The following is a 21601-nucleotide window of genomic DNA, read 5'->3' as shown; positions in this document are numbered from 1 at the left end:
ATTCATTCCTGGGCTTTAGCTGAAAGCCTGTTCCATCCTGCTCACTCTCTCCTTATACAGGTTCCGTTTGTCAAATGTGTGTGACCATTCCGATAAGTCACCAGAGGCGGGAAGGGAGAAAGAGAGAGGAAGAAAATTACAACCGTAAATAGACTCTGAACATAGAAAGATCAAAATAGACAGCCTCTGGCTTTACTGGATGAGTCACCGCTGCAGCCCAGACCTCAAAAACAAGCGTGGCTTCTCTCTTTAGCAGCAGCCTTCCTGTCTGGAAAGGAAACACTGCTCTGATTGGAGATATTGGCCATTTTACAGACTTCAAAGCAACTTAGGCAACTGCACAGACAAGAGGGAGAACAGGTAAAACCGTTTTTCCAAATGCTTGTCTGGAGAACCAGCTACTCAGCTCTGATTTGAAGCTACATGGAAATCCTTTCATCTTTAGCCAATGGTAGTTGGTTTTTGTCTCTGAGTATGGTGGTCTTTAGTTTTGGTGCAATGTATGCACCTTTTTCCCCCCTCAATGTGTTATTTTCTGGCTAAGACTTTACCAGGCACTGAGCTGAGTACTGTGGGGGTTGGACATGGGGACCATCTAATGAGGAAGTGGAACAAATACACAAGTACAAACATCACAATATTATGAAAAAAAAAATGTGTGCTTGAAAACAAGGAAAACATGAGACTATGCGAGTGCAAAGGAAACAGATGAATGGCCTAGCAGAGTGTGAGGCTAAGGCCTGCATGTGTTCAGGATTTAGCGATGAGTCCAGTGATGTGGGATACAAATATTGGAGTAGAAGAAATAAAGCTAGAAAGGCAGAGTGCAACCAGATCCAAAAGGGCTTTGAATGCCAAGATGAAGATTTGGATCTTGCCCTGTGTGCTGTGGGATTGGGGAGGGGGAGGATCAGTGACACGACAGGAGGATAACAATGTCAATTGTGGGGAGAAAAGCTGAAAGAGGAACCAGATCCAGAAGTGTCAATTAGGAGACACTTGCTTAAGTCAAGCGTGGCTACTGTGGCATAATAAGAAATATACATTGTTTAGTTTTTGTCCCTGGTTCTTGGCATAAAGCTGCTAAAACCCTTGTAATTTCTTGAGTGATAGAAGTAATAAGAGCATCTTTTGATCTTCTGATATAGAGCTTCTAAATCCCTTAGAATTTCCTGGTTGATAGGAATGTCTTTTTTTTTTTTTTTTTTTTTTTAATTTCAATGTGATGACTGATGTTTGGGGGTCCAGAAAACGAAGATCATGGCATCTGGTCCCATTACTTCATGGGCAATAGATGGGGAAACAGTGGAAACAGTGTCAGACTTCATTTTTTGGGGCTCCAAAGTCACTGCAGATGGTGACTGCAGCCATGGAATTAAAAGACGCTTACTCCTTGGAAGAAAAGTTGTGACCAACCTAGATAGCATATTCAAAAGCAGAGACATTACTTTGCCAACAAAGGTCCGTCTAGTCAAGGCTATGGTTTTTCCAGTAGTCATGTATGGATGTGAAAGTTGGACTGTGAAGAAAGCTGAGCGCCAAAGAATTGATGCTTTTGAACTGTGGTGTTGGAGAAGACTCTTGAGAGTCCCTTGGACTGCAAGGAGATCCAACCAGTCCATTCTGAAGGTGATCAGCCCTGGGATTTCTTGGAAGGAATGATGCTAAAGCTGAAACTCCAGTACTTTGGCCACCTCATGCGAAGAGTTGACTCATTGGCAAAGACTCTGATGCTGGGAGGGATTGGGGGCAGGAGGAGAAGGGGACGACAGAGGATGAGATGGCTGGATGGCATCACTGACTCCATGGACGTGAGTCTGAGTGAACTCTGGGAGTTGGTGATGGACAGGGAGGGGTGGCATGCTGCGATTCATGGGGTCGCACAGAGTCGGACACGACTGAGCTTCTGAACTGACTGACTGACTAACTGAGTACTATACAGAGGAGCCTGATGGGCTGCAGTCCATGGGGTCGCTAAGTCGACTGAGTGACTTCACTTTCACTTTTCGCTTTCATGCATTGGAGAAGGAAATGGCAACCCACTCCAGTGTTCTTGCCAGGAGAATCCCAGGGACGGGGGAGCCTGGTGGGCTGCTGTCTCTTGGGTCGCACAGAGTCGGACACGACTGACGCAACTTAGCAGCAGCAGCAGCAGTACTTAGAAGGAAGAACATATTCCTATCTGCTGACGCTGCTTAGCTTCCTATTGTCTGATCTTGGTTAAGTCACCTGTCCTCCCTGGGACTTGGTTTCCCATCTGCAAATGAGTCTATCCTGTGATTCAGTGTCCAGGGCCATTTGAGACTCCGATAATTTAAGATGTATATTTAGAACAGGTGGTCTTCATTGCTAATATTATCTTTCACAAAATAAACCCATCTCAAGGGAATATATGTATATTTATAGCTGAGGAGCTATAAGTTGTTGCATAGCAGAAACTAACACAGCATTGTAAAGCAATTATGCTCCAGTTAAAAAGAAATAAAAAAATAAAATAAAAGGGGGTATATGTATATGCATAACTGATTCACTTTGCTGTATAGCAGAAACTCACACAACATTGTACTCAAATAAAAATTTAAAAAATTTATCCTTTTAAATAGACAAAAACCCCAAACTGCACGTGTGCTCACTCAGTCGTTTCTCACTCTTTGCTCTCCAGGCTTCTCTGTCCTTGGGATTATCCCCGCAAGAATACTGGAGTGGGTTGCCATTTCCTCCTGCATTGGCAGGCAGATTCTTTCCCACTGAGCCACCTGGGAAACCCATAGAGATACATAGCAGGTAGGGAATTTTCCAAAGGACATGAAGTGATTTAGTGAGATAGTCAGGACCTCGGCTACCTGATTTTCAGCCCAGGACTGTCTCCACTCTCCCAGGCTGCATGGATACTAGGAAAAGTCAATAAACTGCATTTGCAAGGAACACAGTGCTTCCATGATGTTTTTTGCATATCCTGTATTTCCATTGTTTCTCCCCAGTGAGGCCAGGATCAAACAAATGGAGCCATTTTACAGGGTCGTTACAGACTTTTACTAGCAAAAGACATCTCTTTTAAAACCAGTTCTGTTCACTGAAATGTGTGCCGATGTCAAACTCCTCTGTAGTCATTCCTTCCATGACCAGCTGCAAGAGATTATGCTCTTGGACTTGATCATTAGGCAGAGACTGGACTGTCTATACTCGTTAGCAGGGCCCTCTGGCCATAATGTCATACTAGCTTTGGGCCAAAAGGGATTTTGGATCTTATCCAATCCAGTGCCCTGTCCAGTGCTTGATCTTTTCCATAAAGGTTATAATAGTTGTCTAGCATCTTCTTGAACTTCAGAATCACCTCTGGAACCTAGACCTGAATTGTCAGCTATCTGCTAACATCTTCATGTGATTGCCCCATAGTCAGCTCACGTTCAACAGGACTGAAACAAGGTCTGTGTTATTTTCCGCAAAAATTTCTCAAATTGTGCTACCATCTACCATCTTGTTGGACTGAAAGTCCAACAAGCTAAAACCAGATCCTCTTAAATCCATTTCTCTTCTGCATTTGGTGCATCTTGGATCTTTGTCCTCTGAAATCGCTCTCACATATATTCCTTTTTGTATGCACTGCCACAGTCCCTCTTCAGGCCTTCCACTCTATTTCTCTGGACTGGCTATATAGCCTCCTAATTTATTTCTTAGAGCCTTTGATAGACAAATATGCATTTTTAATTTCTAAATAGGAACACAGGATGCATCTCCCATAATTATTGGCCATAGAATATTTTTTTACCTGGAGCACCTCCTGGAAGATGCTAGGTAGTCATCCCAGATGAACCATAGCCCTCTATCATTGCCACATGTGTCCACCCCTCTTGGTCACTGAACTTGTTGTTTCTTCTCCTTAGAGCACCCTTCTCCCTGACTCTGGCCATCTGGGGAAATCCTACGCATGTTTCACAGCCCAGTTCAAATATCTCCTATTCTCTGAAGTCTTCTTTGATCCCACATCCCAGCATAATGCCTGAGCTCTCAGAGGACTGTGTACTTGAGTCTCTTATAATGTTCAAATTACATTCTAGTTGTGTGCATTGCATATATCTGCCAATAAATTCTAAGCTTCTTAAGGGCTGGAGACTATATTTTATTTATTTCTCTGTCCTGAGTCTGGAATGGTGATTCCGTTCTCTTTCACTTCCTTCAGTATTGACTGAGTATATTATGGTGGAGGCTTAGTGAACTTCATGCAGGACACAGGCTTACAGTTCTAGGAGAGTATCTCTAGCCTTCTCACTTCCCCCACTGCTACCTGGTATAGATGACAACCCATATGTGTTATGCTGGGACAGGGAAGCATTGAGAAGGGGCGATGTGATGAGTATATTATCAATTACAATACCAGATCTGTATGAGAGAGATCACGGAGAGCAGAGTCACTCCTGGAGAGCGGATATTAGGGAAGATTCTTGAAGCTTCAGTATCAACCTGCATATTTACTGATCAATGCAGTTAGCAGTGACTATCACCTAGCTGAGTTACCTTGGACACATCAGTTTCTTCATTCCCCCATATATGAGATGAGAAATGGGACCAACTCAAATGTCAGCTGGGATTGTCTGTTTGGACAAGTTCTGCCATAAGTCATTTTTCAGACTTGGTGGGGTTATAAATAAATATAAAACACATTAAGCAATAATGTGTCTTCGAGAGAATTCTTCTCCAACTCTAGATTCCAATGACCTTGGCCAGCCAATAAAACCTGTTTTGCTAGAACAAGTGAGCGTAAGGTTCCCCTCTGACGTGTAATTCTTCTGCTTAGGAACATTACAGTCTTCTCTAACACAGGCTGCCTTTTCTTCATCTCTGTTAAGAGATTCAGAAATTACCTCTCTGCCTTGTCTCCTATTTGAACTGCATCCCTGGGCCACTCCAAGGATATTATGCACATTTGAAACACATTAACTAAAGTATCTGTCAATATCTTAAAATAGCTAAGTAGCTCTCAGTTTGAGGATAGTCCATGCACTCCCCATCTGTGCAATACTGACACTTTCCTGTGTGTAGCACTATAGGATTTATAGGGTTTTTTTTTTTTTTTTATGTCTATTACCTTATTTGGTCTCTGCAACAGCCAGTCAGTCACTGAACAATCTTTATGGAGGACCTACAACGTACCAAGCACTGAGTATGTTCAATTTTGAACAAAATGGGTATGATCCCTGCTCTGATCGAGTTTACAGTCTAAAGGAACTACATTTATACTTTTATTCCTATTTTAGAGACCAAGAGACTAAGCTGAAGTGATTAGTCCCAGGTGCTAGAGCTGGAACTCAGCTGGGTTGCTCATCCTCAAACGTGAACGTGAAGTCGCTCAGTCGTGTCTGACTCTTTGCGACCCCATGGACTGTAGCCTACCAGGCTCCTCTGTCCATGGGATTTTCCAGGCAATAGTACTGGAGTGGATTGCCATTTCCTTCTCCAGGGGATCTTCCCAACCCAGGGATCGAACCCGGGTCTCCCGCATTGTAGACAGATGCTTTACAGTCTGAGCCAGCTCATTCTCAAACCAGGACCCTAATTTTGTCATCCTTTTGCCTCACTGCTGATGGAGAATCGCCTAGCACTCTTTAGGAGTTAACTAAAAATAAATAGCTATTGCCTATGTGGATGGCTGTGAGAGCGACATATATAAAAACCCAAAGTAACAAATAGAAGAAGGTAAGAAAATAAACCAGTCTCAGAAAACTCCAAAGTGGTAGGAGGGAAACAGATTCCAAACCAAAACAAGGAACAAGAGCAACAGTCAGTGGAAAAACAAAAACAAGACAGACTTGTTCCCTTAGAGCTGGAACTCAGCAGGGTGTCCTTAAGTGGTACAAAGCAGTGTTTGATGTGAGCATCTCACCCTGCTGTGAACAGAACTCTACATGTGTATCTTCCAAGCAGCCCTGATTGACAGGCTGAGCTGGACTCAGACATGAAGAGGCCATAACTTTGCCTATTGCTTTTTGAAGGATCATCAGTAGAGATCCCAGTGGGGTGGCAAGGTGAGGGGGGCAGGATGATCAGGGAGAGGGAGGAGGCCTCCATTCATAGGGACATCCTTCATACCCACCACATGTTCTAAGGACTTTCTCAGGCCAGGATCCTCCTCCTCAAATCTCTTTAGGTATAAAGAGCAGGCCTTGGAAGGTGGATGCATAGAAAGCAAGATGTGATCTTTCTTTTCCTGAGTTGTAGGAGGACAGCTCATAAAGTTAAGAGGTGCTTACATTTGCCTCTGTGCCCCTTCATCTTTAAGCTGAAGACACAGCTCCAGGGCACCTCATCCCACAGGTAGTGGAAGAAAGAAAATAGAAGTAAAAGAGGAAAGGTGCATTCATTAAGGGTTTGATGATACAGATTCTCTGCCTTAAGGGGAGGGAGATATATGTCAGCATAATACCACTACAAGCCAACCACTGTTAGTTGCTCAATCATGTCCGAATCTTTTTCAGCTCCATGGACTCCACCAGGCTCCTCTGTCCATGAGATTTTCTAGGCAGGAATACTGGAGTGGGTAGCCATTCCCTTCTCTAGGGGATCTTCTTGCCCCAGGGACTGAACCCAGGTTTCCTGAATTTCAGGCAGATTCTTTATCATCTGAGCCACTGGGGAAGCCCCATAATCCAACAAGGGGATTATACAAATTTTGTGAAAATCCAAAGAAAGCAAGCAATTAACTCCATATGAATGGGTTCTTCAGAGCTGAACCCTGGAAGTGAGAGCTTGCTCAGTAGAAAAGCATCCAGGTGGGGTTGAGGGGAATGAGGGAAGCAGGGGAAAACATCGCATATAAGCAAAGGCTTGGAGGCATGGAAGGGCATGGAGTGTTCAGGATGTATTTGATGAGATGCTCACTGTGTTTCTGGTAACAGCACATGTTGTATAGTGAGATAAAATAGATGACCACTTGGGTTTTAATACAAGCTAGCTATTTTAACAACCAACCCATGAACCTCAGTGGATCAAGAGAGCAGATTTTCTCATTCACTTCAGAGCCTAGACTAGATTGGCAGGTACTTATGCTCCAGGCAGTCATTCAGGGGCCCAATTCACTTCCATCTGTGACTCTGTCCTTCCACAGGTTCTTGAGTCTTTGCCACTCAGCTAGCGGATGGAGAAAGAGAATGAGGCAAGAAGACTAAAGGTCAGGAGAGGAAGCCATAGACTTCACTCCTGCTCATGTTCCTATGGCCAGAAACTTGCCCATGGCCACTCTTAGCTGCAGTGGGGTTCTGGTAATTAGTGGCTCAGGGAGGAACATGTATTACTGAACAGAATAGTCTCTACTGCAGCTTGGAACCTGGAGAACAGGAGGGCGGAGAGAATAAAGGCATACTGCATCCTTGATGGAATTTGATGAAAGCTTTCTAGTTTCCTGATGGGAAATGAATGTTATAAAAGAGTCAATGATAGGTTCTAGGTGAGAGGGGCAGGGTATCTAGACTCTTCAAAGAAAGTAGATGAATGATTCTAACTGAAAAGTGCTCATGCCTGGACAAAAACTCTGCTCCAGCCATGAGACAATGGATAAGAAATCATTTCAGCTCGACTCTTAAAATGGAAACAAAAAGAAACCCAGCCAAGTAGGCAACTTATAGCCCCAACATTTATAGAGCAGCATGTGTTTACTGTATGCTCACATACAAGCTGCACCATATCCTTGGGAACAGGACCTGTTGGAGTATTATCAACCCCATTTTAGGTGTGGGAAAACCTATGCCCAGAGAGGTTAAATGACTTACCCGGGGTTGCATGGAAAGTAAGAGACAGACCTGCAACCAAGACTCATTTTGTGCTCTTCTATAATTCTGCAAATCCATCTCTGCATGGGGGAGATGCTGGCCACACTTTGGGAAGCTGACCCAGATCCAGGCCTGGATATAAAGCCAGGATCCTGGGGAAACTCTCCTCCATCACCCGCCCTTCTGTCTGCTTAACTTTTGGAATCAGTGAACCAACTCCTCATTCAGAGAGCGTGTACATGTTAGCTGTCAAACAGTGCATGCAGCTCTGACAGCCCTAATATCACTGTTTGTATTATCAGACAATTACCAGCCGAGCTCGTATTCATAATTTGACTAACAACTCGCGACAATGATTATTTTTCCTTTCCTGGCAAAACAAATATAGCAGCATTTTCTTTTCAGCATCAGCGCTGATGCTCCTTGGCATTCTATCAGCTGAAGGATTTTTTTTTTTCAAAAAAAAAAAAATGTTAGTCGTACTCCCCCACATCTCGCTAACTTTACAGTCCCCCATGGCATCTGTGTGCAGTGAACTGAGCTGTTGAGACTAAATGTAATTTGCAATCAAGCTTCTGTTAACATGGAAATGTACCGGCTGGTCTGCTGCAATATGGGTTCTCATTCTGTCTAGCATATGGTTGCATTAAATCCAGTCTCCAGAATGTCTCTTGTTACCACATTGTCAATCCGTGCAGAGCAGAGAACCCTAAAAAACCACTAAAGGAACATATTTTTGGAATTGGCTCTTCTATTGGATCTTGACAAGAGCTGTCCAAAGACATACTCGGTTACTTGAAATGAACTAGCCCTGTCAGATCTATGCACACATACGCACAGAGACACACAGGAAACTTGAAACCCGGTTAGAGGCTCTGTTCTCACAAGCATATGAATTCCAATGGAGGACAATGGAAGGGAGAAAGCAAAGGACTCAGCTTCATTAGTTGCACTGGAGACTGGTTTATTAATTTTTTTCTTGATATCTCAGTATGCAAAAAAGTCACAGAATATTAGATTTGCAAGGGATTTTAGCAGTCTTTGGAGCATGGGCTTTGGAGTCAGATGAACCTGGGCTTGAATCCTGATTCCATTCCTGGTGTGGTAACCTAAGGCCCATGCTTAAGTTTTGTGTGCCTCAGTTTCTTCATCTGTGAAGTAGAGGGTAATAGGAGTACCTCACAGTTTAGGATGCTGTGGAGGTTAAATATCTAAGCATACACCTGAGCCAATCAACTATGCCCACTAGTATTATCACCTGTTCGATACCATCCTCATTGTCCATTTAGATACGTCATGTCTCTTACAGATTCAGCCTCCATTGTTCTACTATTCTGGTCTTGCATCCTTTCTGTGCAAAACGTCAGCCCTTTCTAAGGCAGCCCATTCTCTTCTGCACAATTCTGTGAAACAGATTTTCCTCATATTAAATAAAGACAAACCTCTCCCCACCTGGAGCCTTTCTTCTGAGATACACAGCCAAAGTTGAATTGAGTGATAAGAGGCTATCGGACACCCTGCAAACACTCTCTACTCTCATTTAGCACCTCCTGTGCCTTCAGCTTCCTTGTCTGGTACAGCACTGAGTCCCTTTCTTTACGAGCCTGGCTGCTCTTCTCGAACTTGTTTAACTATGTCCGTATCACACAGAGCACACTTTTTGGAGAGGGCTTGTTTTAGGACCAGGTAGGATCCTACCTGATGATGAGTGATGTTTCACCAGACTTCACGGGGCTTTACTAAAAAGCCTCCCCTTGGGAAATTCATAGATAGCAATTTTCAAAGAATCTTGTGATGCTTTCAGTTCAGTGGGGAAGTAAAGCTTCGTGCCTCCAGCTATCTGCATCATTTTGCAGAGAAAATCATTACTTCAAGGAGGCTGATACCCTCATTGTGCAACTATTCTGTAAATCAGAAACTTTTATAGGTTTTACTGGATGTGCTCCAGGCAGGAATCACTTGCACCGTGACTGAGACAACGGAGTACTGGAAGATAATATTCTTTCAGTGTTCTAAGGTATTCTGGAGGATCAGGGCAAAATGGAGAAATTCATTTATCCTCTTAAAAATTACTTGTGTGCCAGACACAGTGGTATGCACCAGGGAGGTAGTGGTAAATAATCCATTCTTGCCACAAGGAAGCCGGCAAACACATTAAGCCACAATTTATTATTTATTACTCACTTAAAGGCTGCCATAAGTATAATGAAGGAAGAAAACAGGATTCTAGCAGAAAAATAAGATGAGACCTGACTTAGATGTAGTGGGACATCAAGCAATGCTTCTCTGTGCTGAGTTTAAGTGGACACCTGAGCACTGAGTAGGAATAAGAATGGGAGAGATGGGAAAGTGGGAAGTCTGGCAGGTGGGAAAGAGTTTGGAGAGTTTAAGGAACTGTGAGCAACAGAGTGACAAGATAGGGTGATCAGGAAGGGCTTTGCAGACTAGGCAGCCCCACTAAGGATGATTCTCCAAGGCCAGAGGCAAAAACAGGGCATTTCAGGCAAAGGGGGCAGTGCACACACACACACACACACACACAGGTCTGAGAGGACACCATGTCTGAGAAGCTCAAGGTGGGGGTATATCTTAAATGGCTTCATAATCTATGTAGAGAGATTGATTATACCTGGAGAAACCATGGAGGCACTGAGGATACTCTAAATTGTCTTTTAGTTTCTAAAAATTGTATCTATTTCCTTAACTTGTTAGAAAGCTTGTTTGAGGAGGGCAGAGGTATACCTTGTATGTCTCTGTATACAGATTAAAATTTAAGAAAGTAGGGAAAACCACTATACCACTCAGGTATGACCTAAATCAAATCCCTTATGATTATATAGTGGAAGTGAGAAATAGAGTTAAGGGACTAGATCTGATAGACAGAGTGCCTGATGAACTCTGGACAGAGGTTCATGACGTTATACAGGAGACAGGGATCAAGACCATCCCCAGATTCTCCAAGCCAGGCTTCAGCATTATGTGAACCGTGAACTTCCAGATGTTCAAGCTGGTTTGAGAAAAGGCAGAGGAGCCAGAGATCAAATTACCAACATCCGCTGGATCATGGAAAAAGCAAGAGAGTTCCAGAAAAACATCTATTTCTGCTTTATTGACTATGCCAAAGCCTTTGACTGTGTGGATCACAATAAACTCTGGAAAATTCTGAAAGAGATGGGAATACCAGACCACCTGACCTGCCTCTTGAGAAACCTGTATGCAGGTCAGGAAGCAACAGTTAGAACTGGACATGGAACAACAGACTGGTTCCAAATAGGAAAAGGAGTATGTCAAGGCTGTATATTGTCACCCTGCTTATTTAACTTATATGCAGAGTATATCATGAGAACCACTGGACTGGAAGAAACACAAGCTGGAATCAGGATTGCCGGGAGAAATATCAATAACCTCAGATATGCAGATGACACCACCCTTATGGAAGAGGAACTAAAAGCCTCTTGATGAAAGTGAAAGAGGAGAGTGAAAAAGTTGGCTTAACGCTCAACATTCAGAAAACTAAGATCATGGCATCTGGTCCCATCACTTCATGGGAAATAGATGGGGAAATAGTGGAAACAGTGTCAGACTTTATTTTTGGGGGGGCTCCAAAATTACTGCAGATGGTGACTGCAGCCATGAAACTAAAAAATGCTTACTCCTTGGAAGGAAAGTTATAACCAACCTAGATAGCATATTCAAAAGCAGAGACATTACTTTGCCAACAAAGGTCTACCTAGTCAAGGCTATGGTTTTTCCAGTGGTCATGTATGGATGTGAGGGTTGGACTGTGAAGAAAGCTGAGCACTGACGAATTGATGCTTTTGAACTGTGGTGTTGGAGAAGACTCTTGAGAGTCCCTTGGACTGCAAGGAGATCCAACCAGTCCATCCTAAAGGAGACCAGTCCTGGGTGTTCATTGGAAGAACTTATACTGAGGCTGAAACTCCAATGCTTTGGCCACCTCATGTGAAGAGTTTACTCACTGGAAAATACCCTGATGCTGGAACGGATTGGGGGCAGGAGGAGAAGGGGACGACAGAAAATGAGATGGCTGGATGGCATCACCGACTCAACGCATATGAGTCTGAGTGAACTCTGGGAGTTGGTGATGGACAGGGAGGGCTGGCGTGCTATGATTCATGGGGTTGCAGAGTCGGACACGACTGAATGACTGAACTGAACTGATACTACTCCGCACCTCCAGGCTCAATGAATGTCGATTAAATTTAACTCCAAATCCTCTTTGTCAGTTTTTTCCTAACCCTGATTTGTGATTTAGAGTAGCATTCACTTTGCGATTCTCCTTGCCTCATCATGACATGATGTTAAGATCCCTTGTCATGAGGAGTCTGCAGCTTCTGAAGACCCCAAAGGATCTGACTTCAGCCCAGCAGAGTGCTTGCGATTTCCTTCTGCCTTCTGATGCAGAGCTTCCACCCAAAGGTGTGAAGGATGAGTCATTCCGTGACGCAGGTTATTTTTAGCTGCCAGTTGGTCATTTCTTATTGAGATCATAGAAATCCAAGGTTTGTTAGACTGTTTAGCCCAGCGCTCAGGCTCCGTGCAGAAACTCATTAGCTCCATTTAATTAGGGAAACTAAACACTTCCAGTCTGAATTCACTGTCAGTGCACTTCTCACCACCTCATTAATATATTTAAAAATTTTTTGCACCTTTAATGTGGTAATGATTTCCTTAATTCTTTCAGCATCAAAACTCCATAGATTCAAGCTATTTAGCTAGACAACAAGTGGAACAATTACACAGGTGGTACTCAGAATTTTTTGAACCAATATCTTTTGGTATTACTAAATGGCAGATTTTGGGGCTCAGTTTTCTTTGTGCAGATTAGACAAAGTCAGTCTTCTAGGGTTAGTCTTGGTATTTAGTCACTAAGTCATGTCCGACTCTCTTGCGACCCCAAGGGCTGAAGCCTGCCAGGCTCCTCTGTCCATGGAATTTCCCAGGCAAGAATACTGGAGTGGGTTGCCATTTCCTTCTCCAGGGTACTTCTCAACCCAGAGATCGAACCTATATCTCCTGCTTGGCAGGTGAATTCTTTATCACACTTAGTCACCAGGAAATCCCAGGATTAGTCTTACACTATTGCAAATATTAAAAAATACCTTTTTATTTTCAGAGGATTTTACAGTTTTAAAAAAAACTTTTACATGAATCAGTTGATTCTCATAAAATGCTAAAACCCAATAAGGCAGGTGGAATTGTTTCCATTCAACAGATGAGAATATTAGGGATCAGAGCAAAGATGTCTAAGGATAAAAGTTACATGCATCAATTCTCTCCACCCCAACTGTCCTTAGATTGGTAGAAGGTTAACTATCAAGACACAAATTTCAGGCTTAAGTGGCTTAGGATACAGTTTTATCAGTAACAGAATTAGGATGGCTGATTCTCAGCAAAAAAATTCTAAGTTCAGTTTAGGATGTGCTCAGTTTTATTTGACTAGAGGACTTGGAGCTGGAGGAATGCTTGTATGGTTATATCTCTCAGTTGCTCCAATATTGCATAAGCACTGGCTTCCCAACCTGGTAAGGCTCAACATTTTTCTTAAGTGGGAAACATTTCAAGTTTGCCTGAAAGCTCACATTTACATAGCAATCTCTTAATCCATCCTCACAATTCTCTTGTGATCTCACTGCTTTTATTCAGGCCGACCCCAACACAGATTTGGGTGTAAGCGACGCTGATTTGATAAAGTACTTTCATATTTTTAATCTCGTTAGATGCTCACACACTTCTGTGAGATGTGGCTTTGTATTTCTGTCACATCCCTCAAGATTGAGGCTCTGTTAAGGTGTGAAACTTATTCGATGGCAAACAGCTAACAATAGACACTGAGAGCTTGTACCTTGGGCTTCTGTCTCCAACATTATAACTTATTCTATTGCTTTCAGGGTAGCTCCTGGCCCTTTTACTTTCCCCTTCCCTTTCCTCTCTCTGAGGCTTTTCCATCCTGCTTTAAAAATCTTCCAGAACTCTTCCTGCAGTCTTCCAACAAGACCTAGTGTCTAGAAAGTTTCTCATATCAGTCACATACATTTTAGTATGAGTTTAAAACTTGGAGTTCCCTCTCCTAAAGGTATACATATTTTCATGCTTGTATTTTTTGGTCTGAAGTTGTTGTATCTCCTCCCCATTTGCTGTAACAAACACATCTTGAGTGCTTACTATGCTCCTGGCACTGGAAATACAAGGGGCAAGAAAGATGTTTCCTGTAAGTGAACTTCTGAGATCCACATACCTCTTAGACAACAATTTATTCCTACCATTTGAAGTCACTTTTAGCCTTTAATTTGGGGGTTAGGAAATTTTAGCCAAATAGCCTGCCAAGTGACATATAAGCAATGAAAGAAAAAGGTGCATGAAATACAGATGTAACATCATGTATCAAAATGAAGAAGTGGGACATTCTGCATCAAACTGAGCAGTCAGTGTCACTGAGGATGCTTGTCAACAGCCCCGGGAACAGATCATATTCTGACAAGTTCACAAGGTTTCCCCTGTGAATAAAGGGGTTTACTTGGCATCATAACACAGGACTAAACACTGAAGATGGGAATATGAGTTTCATCTAAGTTTCTGCTGAAATTTTGGAACCTTACACAATTGATTTGTGGGCATTTTGAAGCAAAGGCTCTGATTGCTAGAAGTTCATTCAAGTTTACCACTAACAGGTCGTGCTAGACACACCACATTCCCTTTTCTTATTGTGCCACTACACTGGTAAATCAGTAGGGTGAGGAAGTTTTGGCAACAGATTTCACACTGCCTCCTGTAAAGTGATTTTTGCATAAGATGGTGACATATGAGCAGGATCATGTCATGTATTCACTGGTTTCACAGTTGGGTAATAAAAATGTCTCTTAAGGGTTGCTAACAGCTCCATGTCAGCTCGAAAGTGATCTCTGGCAAGGACTGAAGCCTTTTTGTTCTCGCCAATATTTTTCACTCATGATTTCAAAGATTCTCTAGAAGGAGAAATGTCCAAATTTGCAGATGACACCAAACTAAAACGAAAAGTAAACGCAGCAGACTGACACCAAGAAGTGGCGTTGCACATAGAGCGGAAGGAGCCCTGGCCGGGAAGAAGGCTGAGCTGACCTTGTCTTTTGTCTCTGACTCCTGTCAGCAAGATAACATTGAACAGGGCTTAATCTCTGATGGTTCAATCTCATTACCTGTAAAAAAGCAAGATGGTTACTTACCTTTTCAGCTCAATATGAGTATCTAGAAAGAAGCCTATATAAATGTATACATGGCATATATTTTTAATAAATTAGTGCAATATTAATAATAATAGTGAGGCATTAGTATCTAAAATGATCTAGGATACCTAGAACACAGAAATGAAACCAACACGATGCAATAAATCAAAACATAGGTATGTATATGCTGATGGTGTTGAAAATATCAAGACTAAATTTATGATGCTCAAAGCTTCTATGAAGTACTCAGCATATGTTAGGCACTTAAAAAATGTGTGTTGATGACTTAATTAGCTGCGTGTGTTTGAAAAGGAATAAACACAAATGAGGGTTTTATATTGACATTATATTTATCTGATGTCTTCATATATTTGAAGGGTTGCTATGTTGAAGAGAATATGTACCTATTTATTCTGCTTTGTTCTACAGAGTAAAACCACGCCCAAACTGGCGGGCATTAAAAGGAAAGAAACTTTGGATGACAATAGAAACTTTTCTGTAACAGTATAGAGCTCCTATAACGGATCTGGGTGACAGTAGACCCTTGCTTCAGTGGGTTGGTTTGTTCCCTGTACTGGCTGAAAGGAGGGCAGTGCTGGTCACAAGGGGCTGGGGAGCGTGGTGCACAGAGGCGGGTTTCTTTGTGCACCGTCACTGCTGAATGCCAGTTTGGCACTGGCCACTGAGTCAAGTGCTGGATACCAAGGTAGAAGTATGCTGCCCCAACTTTCCGTGAGCTCACAGTTGCTGTGGAGAAGCCCTCGAGTCTCTCTAGGGTGACTGAGGAAGACTTCTCACAGGTTGCTATCTTTAGGCAGAGACTTAGAGGGCTGGTAGGAGTTTTCCAGGCAGGTGGACATTGCATTAAGAGAGCACAGTCAGTGCCATGGTTAGAGAGCTGAGATACCACAGTGTACTGTCAGGAAGACAATTATTTCTTGGACTAGACACTGCCAGGAAGGCTAGAGTTAGAGCATGAAGGGCTGACAATGCCTTGCAAGATGTGTTGGATCTCAGGCTCCCTCCTTCTGCATCTGCAGGATGGTGTGTTTACCCAGGTTCAAGCACAGATCCCACTACATTATAATTGCTCATGGGTGGGTTCCTCAATGTGCTCTGAGTTCTTTGAGGACAGAGGCTGTCTTATATGTACCTTCCCGGCCTCCCTTGAGCTTGCCACAGCTTATAAGCTCAGTTAGATCCTACTGAATAAAAAACTAAACAAATAAAAGCAAAACGGATCTCATTGAAGGGATAGGTCCCAGTAGGATTTATGAAAAGCTTTTGGAGTCTTTAGATGTTTCTGCAGCTTTGCTGAATGTGAAGTAAAGTAAAGTGAAGTGGCTCAGTTGTGTCCGACTCTTTGTGACCCCATAGACTGTAGCCTACCAGGCTCGTCTGTCCATGGAATTTTCCAGGCAAGAATACTGGAGTGGGTTGCCATTTCCTTCTCTAGCATATCACACCAAGAATTACTTCTAGCGAGCTGTGTCTTCTGCAGGGTATTTCTGTTAATGCTAATAGTGAGTCCGAGCATTTATTTAATGCCCCTTGAACTGGTACTGTGCTAAATACTTTACAAGCCTTATTTAATGAGCACAACATCCCTCTGAGATATGTAGATGCTTCGTCCGTTCTATAGATGAGGAAGCTAAGATTTGGAGAGGTTGAACAACTCACCCAAGGTCAAGTAGTTAGGATGTGGCAGAGGCAGAATTTGACCCACATCTGCTGACTCCAGAGCTTGGGTCTTAACTACCCCTCTATCCACTGAATGAGGTGTGTTGCTCAAGGTGGAGCAGAGTTAGCAGTGAGACCCATCTCAGGGAGATCCCCTTAGAACTGGGAGCTTGTTTGATTAAAAGAAATTGAACTCTCCAGAATCTTCTTGACTTATATCCAATTATACTCTCTACTCTAGCAGTGAAGAAAAGGAGAAGTCTGTAGGGACAGGACAAGTTTAGAGGGGCTACAGCATTTTAGATGATGGGAGACACAACATAGAAGCTTTCAAAGGAGCAAGAAGGGAAGGCTCCTGCCTTCCTGGACTGTGGTGAGATTAGAGGCCTACAGAAACAGAAGGAAGTGAAAAGGTAAGGCCCTTTTTGTACCAGGGCACTTCGAGTCTGGAAGGTCCTTTGGAGATATTTCTCCTTGTTTCTTCACTTGGCCTGGGGCTGTCTTCTATTTGGGAGCCATTTTCTTCTGAGACATTCCAGAGCAGAGCACAGGGTCCCCAGGTAGTGAAGCGGTGAGGGGCTGCAGGCTCAGAGCACCTGAAGGTCTCCTGAGCTGATCATCCAGGATTCTCCAGTGCGGAAGGAGGCAGGAGCTTGGGGAAGCCGCTGTCTTCAGAAGTTAGCCGGCATGTTTGGCTGACTTCTGCTTGTTGCCTGGGCGTAGTAGGTGGGGCTGGGCAGGAGGTTAAGAAACCTCAACAGATGACAGCAATCAGTGGGTGTTGGTGGCCATTTCTCCTAAGTGTTGAAAAGATGGTCATCGTGTGCCTGTGACAATCAAACTCAACTCCAAGTTCCTCTGTCCTAGAACACAGACTAGAATAATCCGTTCTCATCCTCCAGAAGGAAAGTTTTCAGAGAGAGGCAGTATCGAGGGAATACAGCAGCCGCCTGAGGTTCTGATTCACCATGTGACGTCTCCTGCCCAGTCACAAGCTCTGATGTCTGCGGAGATTTGTTTGTCAGTCTGCAAGGACAGAGATGAAAGGCAATTTGCCCTAACCTTCCCCCTCCCTTCTGGTTGGTAAGGGAAAAGTGTCCGCACACTGCCATCTGGTGGCAACTGCTGGTCACTGCAGTTCAAATGAGAACGTTTGCTCAACCAACGGTTTGGAGAAGGGGCCCACTTTTCTCCCTATAATGAACAAAATATGGTTCCTGTCCTTGAAGAGCACTAAGCAGGACCATAAAGAAGACTGAGCATCAGAGAATTGTTTCTTTTGAACTGTGATGCTTGAGAACACTCTTGAGAGTCCCTTGAACAGCAAGATCAAACTAATCAATCCTAAAGGAAATCGGTCCTGAATATTCATTAGAAGGACTCATGCTGAAGCTGAAGCTCCAATACTTTGGCCACCTGATGTGAAGAGCCTACTCATTGGAAAAGACCGTGATGCTGGGAAAGAGTGAAGGCAAGAGGAGAAGGGGGTGACAGGACGAGATGTTCAGATGGCATCATTGACTCAACGGATATGAGTCTAAGCAAACTCTGGGAGATAGTGAAGGACAGGGAAGCCTGCCCTTCCCTGACATGCTGCAATCCATGGGGTCACAGAGAGTCAGACACGACTGAGTGACTGAAAACAACTTGGAGAGCTCCCAATCTAATGGAAGAACCTGATATGTAGGCAAATAATTGTATCTTAAAAAGCACCATTTTAGGAGTGTAAACTGTTAGGTAATCTGGTTGATAAGTAAGGAATGTGGAAAAGAAGTTATAGACAAAAGCTGGAAAAAGGTTGAGGCCAGGCCATGAAAGACTGAATGTCTGAGTAAGGCAATGAGTCTATATAAGATGAGTTAGCAGGAAAATATGGGATCAGGTTTCAGTGGTAAAGTAATCTGGACAAGTGTCTATACGTATGCTCTCAAGCTTCTAGACCCTTTAGTTATTTGAAGTCTCCTATGGAACCCATCAGAGAAGGCAATGGCACCCCACTCCAGTACTCTTGCCTGGAAAATCCCATGGACAGAGGAGCCTGGTGGGCTGCAGTCCATTGGGTCGCTAAGAGTCGGACACGACTGAGTGACTTCACTTTCACTTTTCACTTTCATGCATTGGAGAAGGAAATGGCAACCCACTCCAGTGTTCTTGCCTGGGGAATCCCAGGGACAGGGGAGCCTGGTGGGCTGCCCTCTATGGGGTCTCACAGAGTCGGACACGACTGAAGCGACTTAGCAGCAGCAGCAGCAGCAGCATGGAACCCATATGTAAACTAGCTGAAGCCATAGATATTCAGGGTGAAGCAGAAGGGACAGTTTAGAGCCTGAAGATTTGTCTCCCACCCTCTATCTCCCTTCCTTGGTGCATGTAGATGCTTTGGGGCAATACTAAAGCCCAGCAAAACATAGTTTAGTACCTACCGCTGTGGACAGTCCCTTCACTAACGTGACCTTTCCTGTTCTGATCCTAGAGCTAACCACATCCTGTCCTTCTCATATATTAAGTCCTAGATATTTTCCTATATTTTAAATTAATGACAAAATTATGCTACTTATTCTTGACATTTTAAAAGATACTGTTTTTTAGAGCACTTTTAGGTTCACAGCTTAATTAAGAGGAAGATAGAGAGACTTCCTATGTATTCCTTGCCATTCCACGTGGCTCCCCCATTTACTATCCGCTGTTCCAAGAGGAGTATGTTTGTTACCACCGATTACCCATGAACCTCTACTGACATATCATAATCAACCAAAGCACAGAGTTTGCATTAGAGTTTTACTGCCCTAAAAACATTCTGTGTTCATCCCTTTCCCCACTCCCTGGTAACCACTGACCTCTTTATTGTCTCCCAAGTTTTGCCTTTCCAGAATGTCATACAGTTGAAATCATATATAGTATGTAGCCTTTTAAGACTGACTTCTTTCCTATGCTTTTCATTAGAGCTGCTTACATTAAACTTTATTTTATGCTCACCCCCATTATATTAATAAATTAACTTTCTTAAACACGAAACCTATATCACTTGGTCCCTGGCTCTAGTTGCAAAAGGGTACATGTAGGAAGGTGACTAGAGACCAGCCATCTCTGCAGTGCCTATTAAGCATCATTTATCTGCTGCCCAATATACTAATTCACATTCAGTATGTGCAGCATACATGCCGTCCTCGGCCCACAGACCATCTATGATGGAGTTTTGAGAGGGAATTTTTTGGCTCTTGCTAATGGCATGTAATTTGTTGCCTTTATTCTGAGAACTGCACTTTGGGAAAGCAGTCAAGACCTTGTAATGAGTGGCTGAATTAAGGAAAGCTGCTTGTCTTGCTGTTCTGTAAAGCCTTGTAGCCTCTGGATGGCATTTGCTGTAAGAAGAGGGATTTCAGTGGGAGAATTGATCAAGAGTGACGCGCCCCGCCCCCCTACCCGTAGCCAAAAGCTGCTTTGTTCCCCCTAAGTAGTTATCTTCTTGCCCTTTCAGATCTACACTTTCAGAGGCAAAACACAAATGCCACCCACTCCACAGCGCCTCCTCTCATTCCCTCTCCTGCTCCTTGTCTTTCCTCGCGCCTTGCCCACTCGTTCTGCATGATGGGGTCAGTTTGCTCTCACCTTCCCACACTAGCTTCTCTGTTTCAAGCTTGTGTCCGGAACTGCCTCCTTCTTGCCATCTGGCAGCTGACATCTGCCACATCTTTCCAACTCAGGCCCCCACCTTTTCTTGGAGGTTTTCACAAGAAGATGTTACCTTCCACTCAGACTTTTCCCAGGACTTGATTATGTACACAGAATTTTCCACATGGTTGAACAACTACTTCAGCACCGACTCTCGCCTGCATTGCTTAAGTTCAATTGTTATTTTCCTGAGGACACACTGGCCAGTGTCCTTTTATGTACTCAGTACCAAGTTCCGTGAACATTAGCTGAGTGAATGTCACACTGTAGAGTCCATGGGGCTCGCTGTTCTATGTCTTATTAGGGAGAGAGGAAATGAAGCTTATCCTATAGTCCTTGATGAAAAGCAGTGAGGTGGGAGGACCTTTGTACACTATGTGGATTTCTACGAGTCACTGTCTGCTGCTCACTTACCTCACTCAGATGTGACTTGGTTTTGACACTCGTCTCCCTTTGTTAAGGGAGGAAGGAGCCTTCAGTGTTGGTTTGGAACCTGACTCACAGTACATGATCAATAATTACTTTTCTCAGTGGATTTTCAATATATTTCGAAGAACCCGTACAGATATAGAAGATATATGGGTCCTCAGCAAAGTTTCCTTAAGACAAGATGCAACTTTTTTCCCACCCCCTGGGCTAATTTCAAATGAAAATCAGTAAGTCTATGGGATTCTCCAGGCAAGAATACTGGGGTGGGTTGCCATGCCCTCCTCCAGGGGATGTTACCAACCCAGGGATCCAACCCATGTCTGTTACGTCTCCTGCGTTGGCAGGTGGGTTCTTTACCACTAGCACCACCTGGGAAGCCCAAACACAGTGCAGTGGTACTCACATACAGTCTGGGGTTGTTCAGCATCCTCCATAGATCCCTGGGGGCAGGAAAGTGGATGTTGATGGAGAGAGCAAGGCTAGAGGTTATAACATCTGTATTAGTGCTCTGGCTCTCCAGCTCCCACACAGGTGAGCCTGGCTAAGTCACTCATACTACAATCTCAGTTTTCCACCTGCAAAATGAGGACACTGACTCTCTAGAACCTTCCATCTCTGACAATGCCTTCTGTTCAGTTCAGTTCAGTCGCTCAGTCGTGTCTGACTCTTTGCGACCCCATGAACTGCAGCATGCCAGGCTTCCCTGTCCATCACCAACTCCTGGAGTCTACTCGAACTCATGTTCATCGAGTCGGTGATGCCATCCAGCCATCTCATCCTCTGTCATCCCCTTCTCCTCCTGCCCCCAATCCCACCCAGCATCAGGGTCTTTTC

The 21601-nt window shown here is 43.7% G+C and overlaps 1 protein-coding gene across 1 annotated transcript in view; it reads left to right on the top strand.

Annotated features, from left to right (window-relative positions):
- The first annotated feature begins 243 nt into the window (after positions 1-243).
- Positions 244-21601, top strand: part of TPRG1 (tumor protein p63 regulated 1) — a 205999-nt gene continuing 184641 nt past the window's right edge. The window contains exon 1 of the mRNA XM_052647359.1: positions 244-360. The gene's annotated coding sequence lies outside the window, so the exon portion shown is untranslated. The remainder of the gene's footprint in view (positions 361-21601) is intronic.

This window comes from Budorcas taxicolor, chromosome 1 (genome assembly GCF_023091745.1).
Source record: "Budorcas taxicolor isolate Tak-1 chromosome 1, Takin1.1, whole genome shotgun sequence".
Classification (NCBI taxonomy): Eukaryota; Metazoa; Chordata; class Mammalia; order Artiodactyla; family Bovidae; genus Budorcas; species Budorcas taxicolor.
Note: the sequence above shows the minus strand (reverse complement) of the source record. Positions and strands in the feature narration are given on the sequence as shown.